This window comes from Somniosus microcephalus, chromosome 2, assembly GCF_052327205.1.
Source record: "Somniosus microcephalus isolate GS21.2 chromosome 2, FLI_Smic_1.0, whole genome shotgun sequence".
NCBI lineage: Eukaryota > Metazoa > Chordata > Chondrichthyes > Squaliformes > Somniosidae > Somniosus > Somniosus microcephalus.
The window spans coordinates 386,370,057-386,383,017 of record NC_140988.1 but is presented as its reverse complement, the minus strand read 5'-3'; positions in this window follow the sequence as shown (position 1 = coordinate 386,383,017).

Here is a 12,961-nt window from a genome sequence, read left to right as displayed (position 1 = left end):
ACTTGGTCTCTCTCCAAAGATCCGTTTCACAAGAAGGAGTGCTGCAAAATGGCAGCCTTTTATAGTGCAGGAGGAGAGCCCTTTAATTTGCGCCCCCCGCGCCCCGCATCGGCTGAGCACCGTTCCACCGTAACAGTCGCTAGGGGCGCCAGGCGCACAATGGGGCGGCGCGACAGAAGTTCCGGTTGGGGGCGCACAAAGGGCGTTGCACGAGGAAATGACGTCATGATCTGCGCGCACAGCTGAGCGCGCGCAAAGACTTTGCGCCGCCGCTAAATCTCTACTGAAGTTGGGGCGAGGCGCAGATCACGCAGCGCCCGGGCGCTAGCCGCCTAGCGCTCGACATCTACTCCTCCTAAGGCGCTAACGGCTGGCGCAACCAACTGAATTTCTAGGCCTAAGTCTTCCAAATGTAACCGCACACATTAACATTCTGCTGTTGGAAAAGGATGTTCTTGCCATGGAGGGAGTGCAGCGAAGATTCACCAGACTGATACCTGGGATGGCAGGAATGACGTATGAGGAGAGATTGGGTCGATTGGGCTTGTACTCGCTGGAGTTTAGAAGAATGAGAGGGGATCTGATTGAAACTTATAACATTCTGACAGGACTGGACAGACTAGATGCAGGAAGGATGTTCCCGATGGTCGGGGAGTCCAGAACCAGGGGTCACAGTCTAAGGATAAGGGGTAAGCCATTTAGGACAGAGATGAGGAGGAATTTCTTCACCCAGAGAGTGGTGAACCTGTGGAATTCTCTACCACAGAAGGCAGTTGAGGCCAATTCATTAAATATATTCAAGAAGGAGTTGGATATATTTCTTAAGGCTAAAGGGATCAAGGGATCTGGGGAGAAGGCAGGAACAGGGTACTGAATTTGGATGATCAGCCATGATCTCATTGAATGGCGGAGCAGGCTCGAGGGGCCGAATGGCCTACTCCTGCTCCTATCTTCTATGTTTCTATGTAAATGAGTGCCTGTGGATGTTATCGATGTGGACATGCAATAAGGCTCCACACAAAATATAATTGGCATAAATGAGAGCACATGGAAATAGAGGCAGCCTTTTAATTTGGGTTAGAAATTGTTATGGAGTTAGGAGAAAGAGTGGGGATCAATGGTATGCACTGAGATTGATAGGCTGCAAAAGCTTGGCTTGTATTCACTTGAGTATAGAAGATTGAGCAGCGATCTGACCGAGGTTTTTAAACTGTTGAGTTTTGATAGAGTAGATAGAGAGATCCAGTAATTAAGGTGACGGGAATTGTAGCAATCTAGGGTATCCAGATCAGATTAACTTGAGGCATGGGGAGATAGTAGAACTTTAGAGATCAAGCCCTAACCGAATGAAACTACAAAATAGGCAAGGGGAATTTTTAACGTGGAGATGTGTGATCACACGAAAAACTACTGAGGAGGAATATTATCCAGCTGGTTCATTATTGTGGGGACCATTTCTCGAGTCTGTAACAGCATTCGGTGCAGGGAATATGGGATGGGTTTTGAATTATGCTGTACTTCAAGAATTTTAAATATTAAAGCAAAATACTGCAGAAATCTGAAATAAAAACAAAAAATGCTGGAAATGCTCAGCAGGTTAGGTAGCATCTGTGGAAAGAGAAAGAGAGTTAGGCCTAGAAATTCAGTATAGCCACTTTTGGGGCGGTAAAGTCGGGCGGCCGCTAAAGTTTGCGCCCGGCGCAAAGTCGCGCCCCCTTCGCCGATATTCAGTCGCATCGCCCCAAGAGGTTGCTGCTGCGCTAAAACAGGCGATGCACCACTATCTTTAGGCGCTAAGCTGGCGGTGCTGAGAGATACCCCCGAGGCCGGGCGCAGCGCAGGTGCGGTGAGTTCTTGATTGACGGCAGACACGCTGGTGCCGGTCAGCTCTTAAAGGGGGAGGGTGGATTTGTTTGCCTGCCACGCCCTGGACAGTGCAGCCCTCAAGCCAGAAGTACCTGTCCTAGTGTTGGGCCAAAGCAGAAAGCTCTCTACCTTGGTCTCTCTCCAAAGATCCGTTTCACAAGAAGGAGTGCTGCAAAATGGCAGCCTTTTATAGTGCAGGAGGAGAGCCCTTTAATTTGCGCCCCCCGCGCCCCGCATCGGCTGAGCACCGTTCCACTGTAACAGTCGCTAGGGGCGCTAGGCGCACAATGGGGCGGCGCGACTGAAGTTCCGGTTGGGGGCGCACAACGGGCGTTGCACGAGGAAATGACGTCATGATCTGCGCGCGCAGCTGAGCGCGCGCAAAGACTTTGCGCTGCCGCTAAATCTCTAGTGAAGTTGGGGCGAGGCGCAGATCGCGCTGCGCCCGGGCGCTAGCCGCCTAGCGCCCGACATCTACTCCTCCTAAGGCGCTAACGGCTGGCGCAACCAACTGAATTTCTAGGCCTTAATGTTTTAGGCTCTGGCGAAAGGTCGTCCGCATGAAACGTTAAATCTTACTTTCTGCACAGATGCGGCCTGACCTGCTGAGTATTTTCAGCATTTTCAGCTGTTACACATTGCGTGTGGGGGATGGCAAAATAGACAAACGGCAGGTTGGGGAAGGAAGCAGGGAAGGTAATCAGACATGGGGCAGGTGGAAAGTAAAGGAGAGGGGAGTCAGATATAGAGCAGGAGGGCAAACGGGTATGGAAATCTCGGGCACGGAGCAGGAGGAATGAAAGGGTAAGGATACAATTAGTATTGCAGCACGTGAGGAGGAATAAAGGGTTAGCGGGGGATAGTTAGAGGTGGAGAAAAGTTGTAGAGCAGGAGGCAGTTAGAGATGCAGGGGGATATTCAGGCACGGAGCAGGTAAGATGGAGCATCTAGGGAAGGAAAGTGACTACAGAATCAGACATAGGAGTGGAAACAGGGGCAGAAGCAGATGTGGAACCCGTGGCTGAGGGAAACAAACATTAAAGTTCAGGCATATAATCGGTGGGGGAAGCAGACAGGTAAAAGGCAGGGGTTTCAGACACGGAGCAGGGGGAGCTGTAACAGACCGGGAGCGGCAGCACAGAGAAGCAGGAATGGGATTGAAACACGGAGCATTCGCAATAGGTAGCCTGAACTTTTAACGTTTATATTGAACACAAATACTGATAAGCAAATGAATTTAATTTTCAGAGTTTCCCATTCTCATAATAAATATAATCCGCCGCCAAACTGTAAAAGAAAGATTAAAAGAAAATGTGAAATTTCATCATGACCACTAATAGCTAACAGGCCGATGAACCAGAAATGTCACGTGTTTACTGACCGCATTGGCTGATTCAGTTCCAGTTACTGAAACCCGGAGCTTGGCACTAATGGGTGTGAACAATCTGATCAAGGCTCAGACTGTTACTCATTAACTAGAGACTATGGCCTAGAAATTCAGTTTGGGGCGCCCAGCTCGCCTGGGCGCCGGAATTACCGCTGCGCACGGAGCCACTTGCGCCAGCGGGATATTCAGTTTCAGCGCCCCAAGAGGAAGCCGGCCGCTAAACAAGGGTTTCGGCGCCCCGCTTGGGGCGCTGAAACTGAATATCGGCGTGCAAAGTGCCGCAGCGCCACCCGCTGCGGCATGGCAGCCTGCGGTACTGCCGGCCTTCCTCTCACTCTTAAGGGGGAGGTGCCTGCAACAGCGCGATCCCCGCTCGCGAGTGCCGGCAAATGAGCCCGGCACCAAGGAGAAGTGCCGGGCTCTCTGGAAACAGCCGGCAATGCCGCGGGGGGGGGGGTGTAGGAGGCCGGGGACGGAGGTGCGGGCAGGCGGCCGGCGAAAAAGCGGCCGGCCGCACCTCCACCTTAACTCGCCCCACTACCGGCACAGGTAGGCCCCGTGTACCGGTCGCTGTTTGCGGCCGGCGCGGAGGAGGCGGCAGCAACCAAATATGGCCAGCGGGGCGATAGCGGGGCGCTGCGCACACCGATGACGTCATCGGTGGCGGTGCAGCGCTACTGGCTAACGCCGCCATTAGCGCCCCGCTAAATATCGCGTTGGGTTTGGACACTGGCGCAAAAGCCCTCGTTGGGCGCAAACTGGTGGCGCAGGCCACTGAATTTCTAGACCTGTTTTCCAGAGATTCTAATCAGCAATCTATATCACTTGCCATCTTTGTTCTTCTCTGGTCCGATAATAAAGAAGTATTAAGAAGTAAATGAAATCTAATCTTGGACACGAAACTGATTCCCGCTACAGGACACGGTTTCTCTGCGGGGTTTTCTGAACCGCAGATGGAAGAGCTGTGGGGAAATGTAGTCATTGTTACCACACAGAGGATTAATGACTTAGATTAAAAGGTCAGCAATTTATCAGATCAATTCAAACTGAATGCGACCGTGTGTGATTCTGATCACCAGAGAACAAGGCAGGGAGCGATTGTACTAATCAGGCTGAGGGTGGTGTTTATGACTGTGATGTGGAACTGAGTTTTTCCAGCATTTTCTGTTGTTATTTCGGATTTCCAGCATCTGCAGTATTTTGCTATCGCACTGATCTTTACCCAGGGTGTGTTCATTAACCTGCAGAACACGCAACGCTAATTACCCGGACTCTCTAGAACAAGAATCAGGAGCCGCAGGACAAGGCAAGGACCCGGAATATAATGAGCACAAGTACAATGTTTTAATGTAGCGAAATGGCCGTTTATTTGTAGTAATTCAAAGACAGAGAGAAGTTAACATAAAAATAATGGATCAGGTGACAAAGGATAGTTTTTCAGAAACTAATTTACGGGAATTGCGTCATTTAACAATACAACTCCCAAATGCAAATTTGCACTCCAACATTCTGCTGCTTAAATAGTATTGAAGTATATTTCTGATTTAGTAGAAGCTTATGAGCATCGAATTAAAGGCTGATATCACAGAATCATAAATTCACACAGCGCAAAAGGAGGCCATTCGATTGTTCATGCCTGTACCGGGTCTTTGAAAGAGCAATCCGATTAATCGCACTCCTCTGCTCTCTACGTAGCACCCTACAATTATCTCCCCTTCAAGTATTTATCCAATTCACTTTTAAAAGTTGCTGTTGCATCTGCTTCCACCACCCTTTCAGGCATTGTGTTCCATATCATAATCACAAATATCTCCTCATCTCACCTCTGGCTCTTTTGCCGATTCCATTAAATCTGTCTTTTTACCGATCTTGCTGCCAGTGGAAACAGTTTCTCCTTATTTACTCTGTCAAAAAAGCTTCCTGATTTTAAACACTTCTATTAAATCTCCCCTTAACCTTCTCTTCTCTAAGGAGAACAATTCCAACTTCTCTAGTCTCTCCATGTAAGTGAAGTCTCTGTTACCATTCTAGTATCTCCCCTCTGTACCCTCTGCAAGACCTTCACAGACTGCCTAAGGTGCGGTACCTAGAATTGGACACAATACTCCAGCTGAGGCCGAGCCAGTTGTTGATAAAGATTGAGCCTAATATCCTTGCTTTTGTACTCTATGGGCAAAACTGTGGCAGATCGAGAGCAACCTGGGAAATGGTTACGTCATCCACTTTGGACGGAAGAAAGAGAGATCACAGCATTTTCTAAATATCGAGGAGGACACAAATAACAGCTGCACAGAGGTCTGCTTAGAACCGATTTAGAGTATTGTGCTAAGTTCTGGGCACCACACCTCAAGAAGGATATCTTGGCTTTGGTGGTGGAGAAGCTCACAGTTAAAAGAGTTAAATTCTGAGGACTGATTGCATAGACAAAGCTTGAATATAAAATATTAAGGGGTGAACTAATTGAGGTGTTTAAGATAATCTAAGCAATTGATAAGATAAACAGAGACAAACTGTTTCTTCTGGTGGAGGAGTCCAGAATAAGAACATAAGAAGTAGGAGCAGGAGTAGGCCATACGGCCCCTCGGGCCTGCTCCGCCATTCAATAGGATCATGGCTGATCCGAACCTAGACTCACGTCCACTTCCCTGCCCACTCCCCGTCACCCTTAATTCCCTAATCTGCTAGGAAACTGTCTATCTCTGTTATAAATTTATTTAATGTTGCAGCTTCCGCAGCTCTCTGAGGTAGCAAATTCCATAGATTTACTACCCTCTGAGTGAAGAAGTTTCTCCTCATCTCAGTTTTGAAAGCGCAGCCCCTTATTCTAAGATTATGCCCCCTAGTTCTAATCTCACCCATCAGTGGAAACATCCTCACCGCATCCACCCAATCAAGCCCCCTCACAATCTTATATGTTTCGATAAGATTGCCTCTCATTCTTCTGAACTCCAATGAGTAGAGTCCCAACCTACTCAACCTTTCCTCATACGTCAACCCCCTCATCTCTGGAATCAACCGAGTGAACCTTCTCTGAACCGCCTCGAGAGCAAGTATATCTTTTCTTAAATATGGAAACCAAAACTGCACGCAGTATTCCAGGTGTGGACTCACCAATACCCTGTATAACTGCAGCAAGACTTCCCTGTTTTTATACTCCGTCCCCCTTGCAATAAAAGCCAAGATTCCATTGGCCTTCCTGATCACCTGCTGCACCTGCATACAAACTTTTTGTGTTTCATGCACTAGGACCCCCAGATCCCTTTGTACTGTAGCACTTTGCAGTTTCTCTCCATTTAGATATTAACTTGCTCTTTGATTTTTTTCTGCCAAAGTGCATAACCTCACACTTTCCAACATTATATTGCATCTGCCAAATCTCTGCCCACTCACTTAGCCTGTCTATGTCCTTTTGCAGGTTTTTTATGTCCTCCTCACTCACTGCTTTCCCTCCCATCTTTGTATTGTCGGCAAACTTGGATATGTTGCACTCGGTCCCTTCCTCCAAATCGTTAATATAGATTGTAAAGAGTTGGGGACCCAGCACTGACCCCTGCGGAACACCACTAGTTACTGATTGCCAGCCCGAGAACGAACCATTTATCCCAACTCTTTGTTTTCTGTTAGATAGCCAATCTTCCACCCATGTCAGTATATTACCCCCAATCCCGTGATTTTTTATCTTGTGCAGTAATCTTTTGTGTGGAACCTTGTCAAATGCCTTTTGGAAGTCCAAATACACTACATCCACTGGTTCCCCTTTATCCACCCTGTATGTTACATCCTCAAAGAATTCGAGCAAATTTGTCAAACATGACTTCCCCTTCACAAAACCATGCTGACTCTGTCCTATTAAATTATGTTTATCCAAATGCTCTGTTACTGTATCCTTAATAATGGACTCCAACATTTTGCCAACCACAGATGTTAGGCTAACTGGTCTATAGTTTCCAGCTTTTTGTCTACTTCCCTTCTTAAATAAGGGTGTTACATTAGCAGTTTTCCAATCTGCCGGGACCTTTCCGGAGTCCAGGGAGTTCTGGAAAATGATCACCAATGCATCCACAATCCCTACCGCCACTTCTCTCAAGACCCTAGGATGTAGGCCATCAGGTCCAGGGGATTTATCCGCCTTAAGTCCCATTATTTTACTGAGTACCATCTCCTTAGTGATTTTAATCGTGTTAACTCCTCCCCCCCCATTGCCCCCTGTTTGTCCAGTGTTGGGATATTTTTAGTGTCCTCTACTGTAAAGACTGATACAAAATATTTGTTCAGCGTCTTTGCCATCTCCATGTTCCCCACCACTAGTTTCCCAGTCCCATCCTCTAAGGGACCAACGTTCACTTTAGCCACCCTTTTTCTTTTTATATAGCTGTAGAAACTCTTGCTATCTGTTTTATATTTTTTGCTAGTTTACTTTCATAATCTATCTTCCCTTTCTTAATTAATCTTTTAGTTATTGTTTGCTGGCATTTAAATGCTTCCCAATCTTCTATCCTCCCACTAGATTTGGCTAATTTATATGCCCTTGTTTTCAGTCGAATACTATCCTTTATTACTTTACTAAGCCACGGATGGCTGTCTTTTCTTTTACTCCCGTTTTTCCTCAGTGGAATATATTTATCTTGAAAGATGTGAAATATCTCCTTGAATGTAGACCACTGCTCTTGTACCATCTTACACTTTAATCTGTTTTCCCAGTCCACTTTAGTCAATTCTACTCCCATACCTTCATAGTCTCCTTTATTTAAGCTCAGTACGCTGGTTTGAGATCCAACTCTCTCACCCTCAAACTGAATTTGGAATTCAACCATATTATGGTCACTCATTCCAAGGGGATCCTTTACTAGGACATTTTTTATTAATCCTGTCTCATTACACAGGACCAGATCTAAGATCGCCTGCCCCTTGGTTGGTTCAGTTACATACTGCTCAAGGAAACAGTCCCTAATACACTCTATGAACTCTTCCTCAATGCTGCCATGCCCAATTTGATTAGTCCAGTCAATATGAAAGTTTAAATCCCCCATGATTATAGCTGTTCCCTTATAACAAGCCCCAACTATTTCCTGATTTATACTCCGAACAACAGAGTTGCAACTGTTAGGAGGCCTATAGACTACGCCCACTAGTGACTTTTTCCCCTTATTATTCCTTATCTCCACCCAAACTGTTTCACTATCCTGATCCTTTGACCCAATATCATTTCTGACTATTGCAGTGATTCCATCCTTGAGTAACATAGCAACCCCACCTCCCTTTCCTTCCTGTCTGTCCTTCCTAATTGTCAAATACCCTTGTATGTTTAGTTCCCATTCATGATTATCTTGCAGCCATGTTTCCGTAATGGCCACCAGATCATACCCATGTGTAGTTATTTGCACCGTCAACTCGTCAATTTTCTTACGAATGCTGCGTGCATTCAGATAAAGAAATTTCAAATATGTTTTCTGACAATTTATTCCTGCTTTTACCCCTTTTACTACTTTACCTTTATCATTATACATTCTGTCCCTTCCTGACACGCTCTGGTTTTTAATTCCCCCACTGCTACCTTGCTCTATTGCCTTCTCCGCTGTCATTTTTATTTTTCGCTCTCTTAAAACCTCCCCCTCACTAATTAGTTTAAAGCCCTCTCTGCAGCCCTAGTTATTCGATTCGCCAGGAATCTAGGCCCAGCACTGGCCAAGTGAAGTCTGTCCCAACGGAACAGCTCTCTCCTGTCCCAGTAAAAGAGGGGATAAATGCAATTGAAAAGAAGGATATTAACTCAGTTAATACAGAATCTATATGGGTGGAGCTAAGAAATAGCGAGGGGCGAAAAACATTAATAGGAGTGGTATATAGGCCTCCAAATAGTAAAATAGAGGTTAGGGAGGGCATCACGAGGGAAATTAGAGAAGCGTGCAATAAGAGCACAGCTGTCATCATAGGTGACTTTAACTTACATATAGATTGGACTAGCCTAATCAGTAAAAATAATGAGGAGGAGGAATTCCTTGAGTGTTTAAGGGATGGTTATCTGGATCAATATGTCGAGGAACCAACTCGGGAACAGGCTATATTGGACTGGGTACTGTGCAATGAGAAGGGACTAATCAGTAATCTTGTTGTACGGGGAGGGGACCCTTGGGTCAGAGCGATCATAACATGATCGATTTCTCACTCGAAATGGAGAGCGAAGAAATTGACTCAGAGACTAAGGTCCTGAATTTAAACAAGGGGAATTATGATGCCATGAGACGGGAACTGAGTAGGTCTGATTGGACAACGTTCCTGGGAGGACTGGAGGTAGATAAACAATGGCAAACATTTAAAGATAGAATGACAAAATTGCAAAAATTGTTTATACCAATCTGGCATAAAAGGAAATCTAAAAAGGTGACTCAACCGTGGATAACAGGGGAAATTAGAGACAGCATAAAATCCAAAGATAGGGCGTATAAAATAGCCAAAAAAAGCGCCAGAGCGGAAGATTGGGAACAGTTTAAGATAGAGCAAAGGAGGGCAAAGGGCATGATCAAGAGGGGCAAAATAGCTTACGAAAACAAGCTGGCGGAAAATATAAAAACTAACTCCAAAAGCTTTTATAAATATATCAAAAGGAAAAGACTGGTGAAAACCAAAGTTGGTCCATTGCAGTCAGATACGGGGGAATATATAATGGGAAATAAGGAAATGGCAGATCAACTAAATGCATACTTTGGGTCAGTCTTTACGAAGGAAGACACAAAAAACCTCCCTGGGATATCGGGAAAAATAGGGACATTGGCAAAGGAGGAACTGACGCAAATCAATATCTCTAAGGATATAGTGTTAAGGAAGCTAAAGGGATTGAAGGTGGACAAATCCCCAGGGCCTGATAACATGCATCCTAGGGTACTGAAGGAGGTGGCCCTAGAGATAGCGGATGCACTAAGGATGATTTTTCAGAATTCATTAGACTCGGGAACAGTGCCGATGGATTGGAGGGTAGCTAACGTTACCCCACTATTCAAAAAGGGGGGTAGGGAAAAAGCAGGTAATTACAGACCTGTAAGCCTTACATCAGTTGTGGGCAAAATGCTGGAGTCCATCATTAAGGATGAAATAGCGGAGCACTTAGCAAATGGGGACAGGATAGGACAGAGTCAACATGGATTTACAAAGGGTAAATCGTGCTTGACTAATCTATTGGAATTTTTTGAGGGAGTAACTGGTAGAATAGATGGGGGAGAGCCAGTAGATGTGGTGTACCTGGACTTCCAAAAGGCCTTCGATAAGGTCCCACATAAAAGATTAGCATGGAAAATTGAGGCTCATGGGATAAAGGGGAAAGTATTGGCGTGGATAGGGAACTGGCTGTCAGATAGAAAACAGAGAGTTGGAATAAACGGCTCATTTTCTGAATGGCAGGCAGTAACAAGTGGGGTACCACAGGGATCTGTCCTGGGCCCCCAGCTGTTCACAATTTACATTAATGACCTGGATCAGGGAGTCGGATGCAGCATTTCCAAATTTGCAGACGACACTAAACTAGGAGGGGGGGTGGGCTCAGAGGAAGAGACCAGGAAGCTCCAGAGCGATTTGGACAGACTGGGCGATTGGGCGGATAAATGGCAGATGCACTATAATGTGGACAAGTGCGAAGTTATCCACCTTGGGTGCAGGAACGGGAGGGCAAATTATTATTTAAATGGCAATAGATTGGGAGAGGGGGAAGTACAGAGAGACCTGGGTGTTCTTGTACACCAGTCACTGAAGGCGAGCATGCAGGTGCAACAGGCGGTCAAGAAGGCAAACGGTATGCTGGCCTTCATAGCAAAAGGGTTAGAATACAGGAACAGGGATACCTTGCTGCAGCTGTACAGGGCACTGGTGAGACCACACCTCGAGTACTGTGTACAGTTTTGGTCGCCTCATCTGAGGAAGGATGTTCTTGCCATGGAGGGGGTGCAGCGGCGATTCACCAGGCTGATACCAGGAATGGCGGGAATGACCTATGAGGAGAGACTATGTAGTTTAGGGATGTACACACTGGAGTTTAGAAGATTGAGAGGGGACCTCATAGAAGTGTATAAAATTCTGACAGGTCTAGACAGACTGGATGCAGAAGGAATGTTTCCCTTGGCGGGTGAGAACAGAACTAGAGGACATAATTTAAGGATAAGGGCTAAACCATTTAGGACAGAGATGAGGGGGAATTTCTTCACTCAGAGAGTGGTGAACCTGTGGAACTCATTGCCACAGAGGGCAGTGTACGCCAGCTCATTAAATATATTTAAGAGGGAATTAGATATATTTCTACGGGCAAAAGGGGTTAAGGGTTACGGAGAGAAGGCGGGGACGGGATACTGAATTAAAGGATCAGCCATGATCTCATCGAATGGCGGAGCAGGCACGAAGGGCCGAATGGCCTACTCCTGCTCCTATCTTCTATGTATCTATGTATCTATGATGCCAGTGTCCCAAGAAGCAAAACCCATTTCTCCCACACCAGTCTTTGAGCCACGCATTTAACGCTCTAATTTTATTTACCCTAGCCAAATTTGCACATGGCTCAGCTAGTAATCCAGAGATTATTACCCTTGTGGTTCTGCTTTTTAATTTGGCCCCTAGCTGCTCAAACTCCCTCAGCAGAACCTCTTTCCTTGTCCTATCTATGTCGTTGGTACCAACATGGACCACAACAACTGGATCCTCCCCATCCCACTCCAAGTTTCTCTCCAGCCCAGAGGAGATGTCCTTAACCCTGGCACCGGGCAGGCAACACAGCCTTCGGGACTCTCGCTCTCAGCTGCAAAGAACTCTATCTATCCCCCTAACGATACTGTTCCCTACCACTACAACATTTCTTTTAACTCCCCCCACTTGAATGGCCCCCCGCTCCACGGTGCTGTGGCCAGGTTGCTCATCCTCCCCACAGTCCCTGTTCCCATCCTCACAGGGAGTAAGAGCCTCAAACCTGTTGGACAAGAACAAGGGCTGCGGCTCCTCCAACACTACCTCCTGGATCCCCGTACCTGCCTCACTTCTAGTCACACCATCCGGACCCTGGCCACGGACTACATCTGAATTAATTAATCTAATTGGTGTGACTACCTCCTGATACACAGAGTCCAGGTAACTCTCCCCCTCCCTGATGTGTCTCACTGTTTGAAGCTCGGACTCCAGCTCTTCAACACGGAGCCGGAATTCCTCGAGCAGCCAACACTTACTGCAAATGTGATCACCGTGAGCATCAATTTTGCATACATGACTTGCCTTTAACAAATCCATACAGACTGTCCCTGATTATCCCATGCATTTCTAAATGCTCATTCATTTTACATATTTCTGCTGAACTCTATTCATACCTTCTTAGATATTTCCCAATGCTGTCCTGTCTCTTGGTCCATCAAAATTTGTTTTCCAGTTTACCTTCGCTAGTTCCATTTTCATCCCCTCTAAATTAGATTTTTTCCAATCTATTAGTGGGGGCAGGGTTCAAGCGAGGGGAAATTTAGAAAGTTAAAGAGAAAGGACAGGGCAATAGTGCAGGGTAGCGATATGGGCAATGAAAACCAGTGTGTGACAGGAAGGGACAGAGCGTACAAATATAAGAGTGCATCAGCAAATTAGGTCAGAGCTGGGATAAATGGCAAAGAGACAAATTAAAGGCTCTTTATCTGAATCCAGGGTGCCTTGGCACATTGGATACAAAACTGGCTTAGTGGCAGAAGGCAGAGG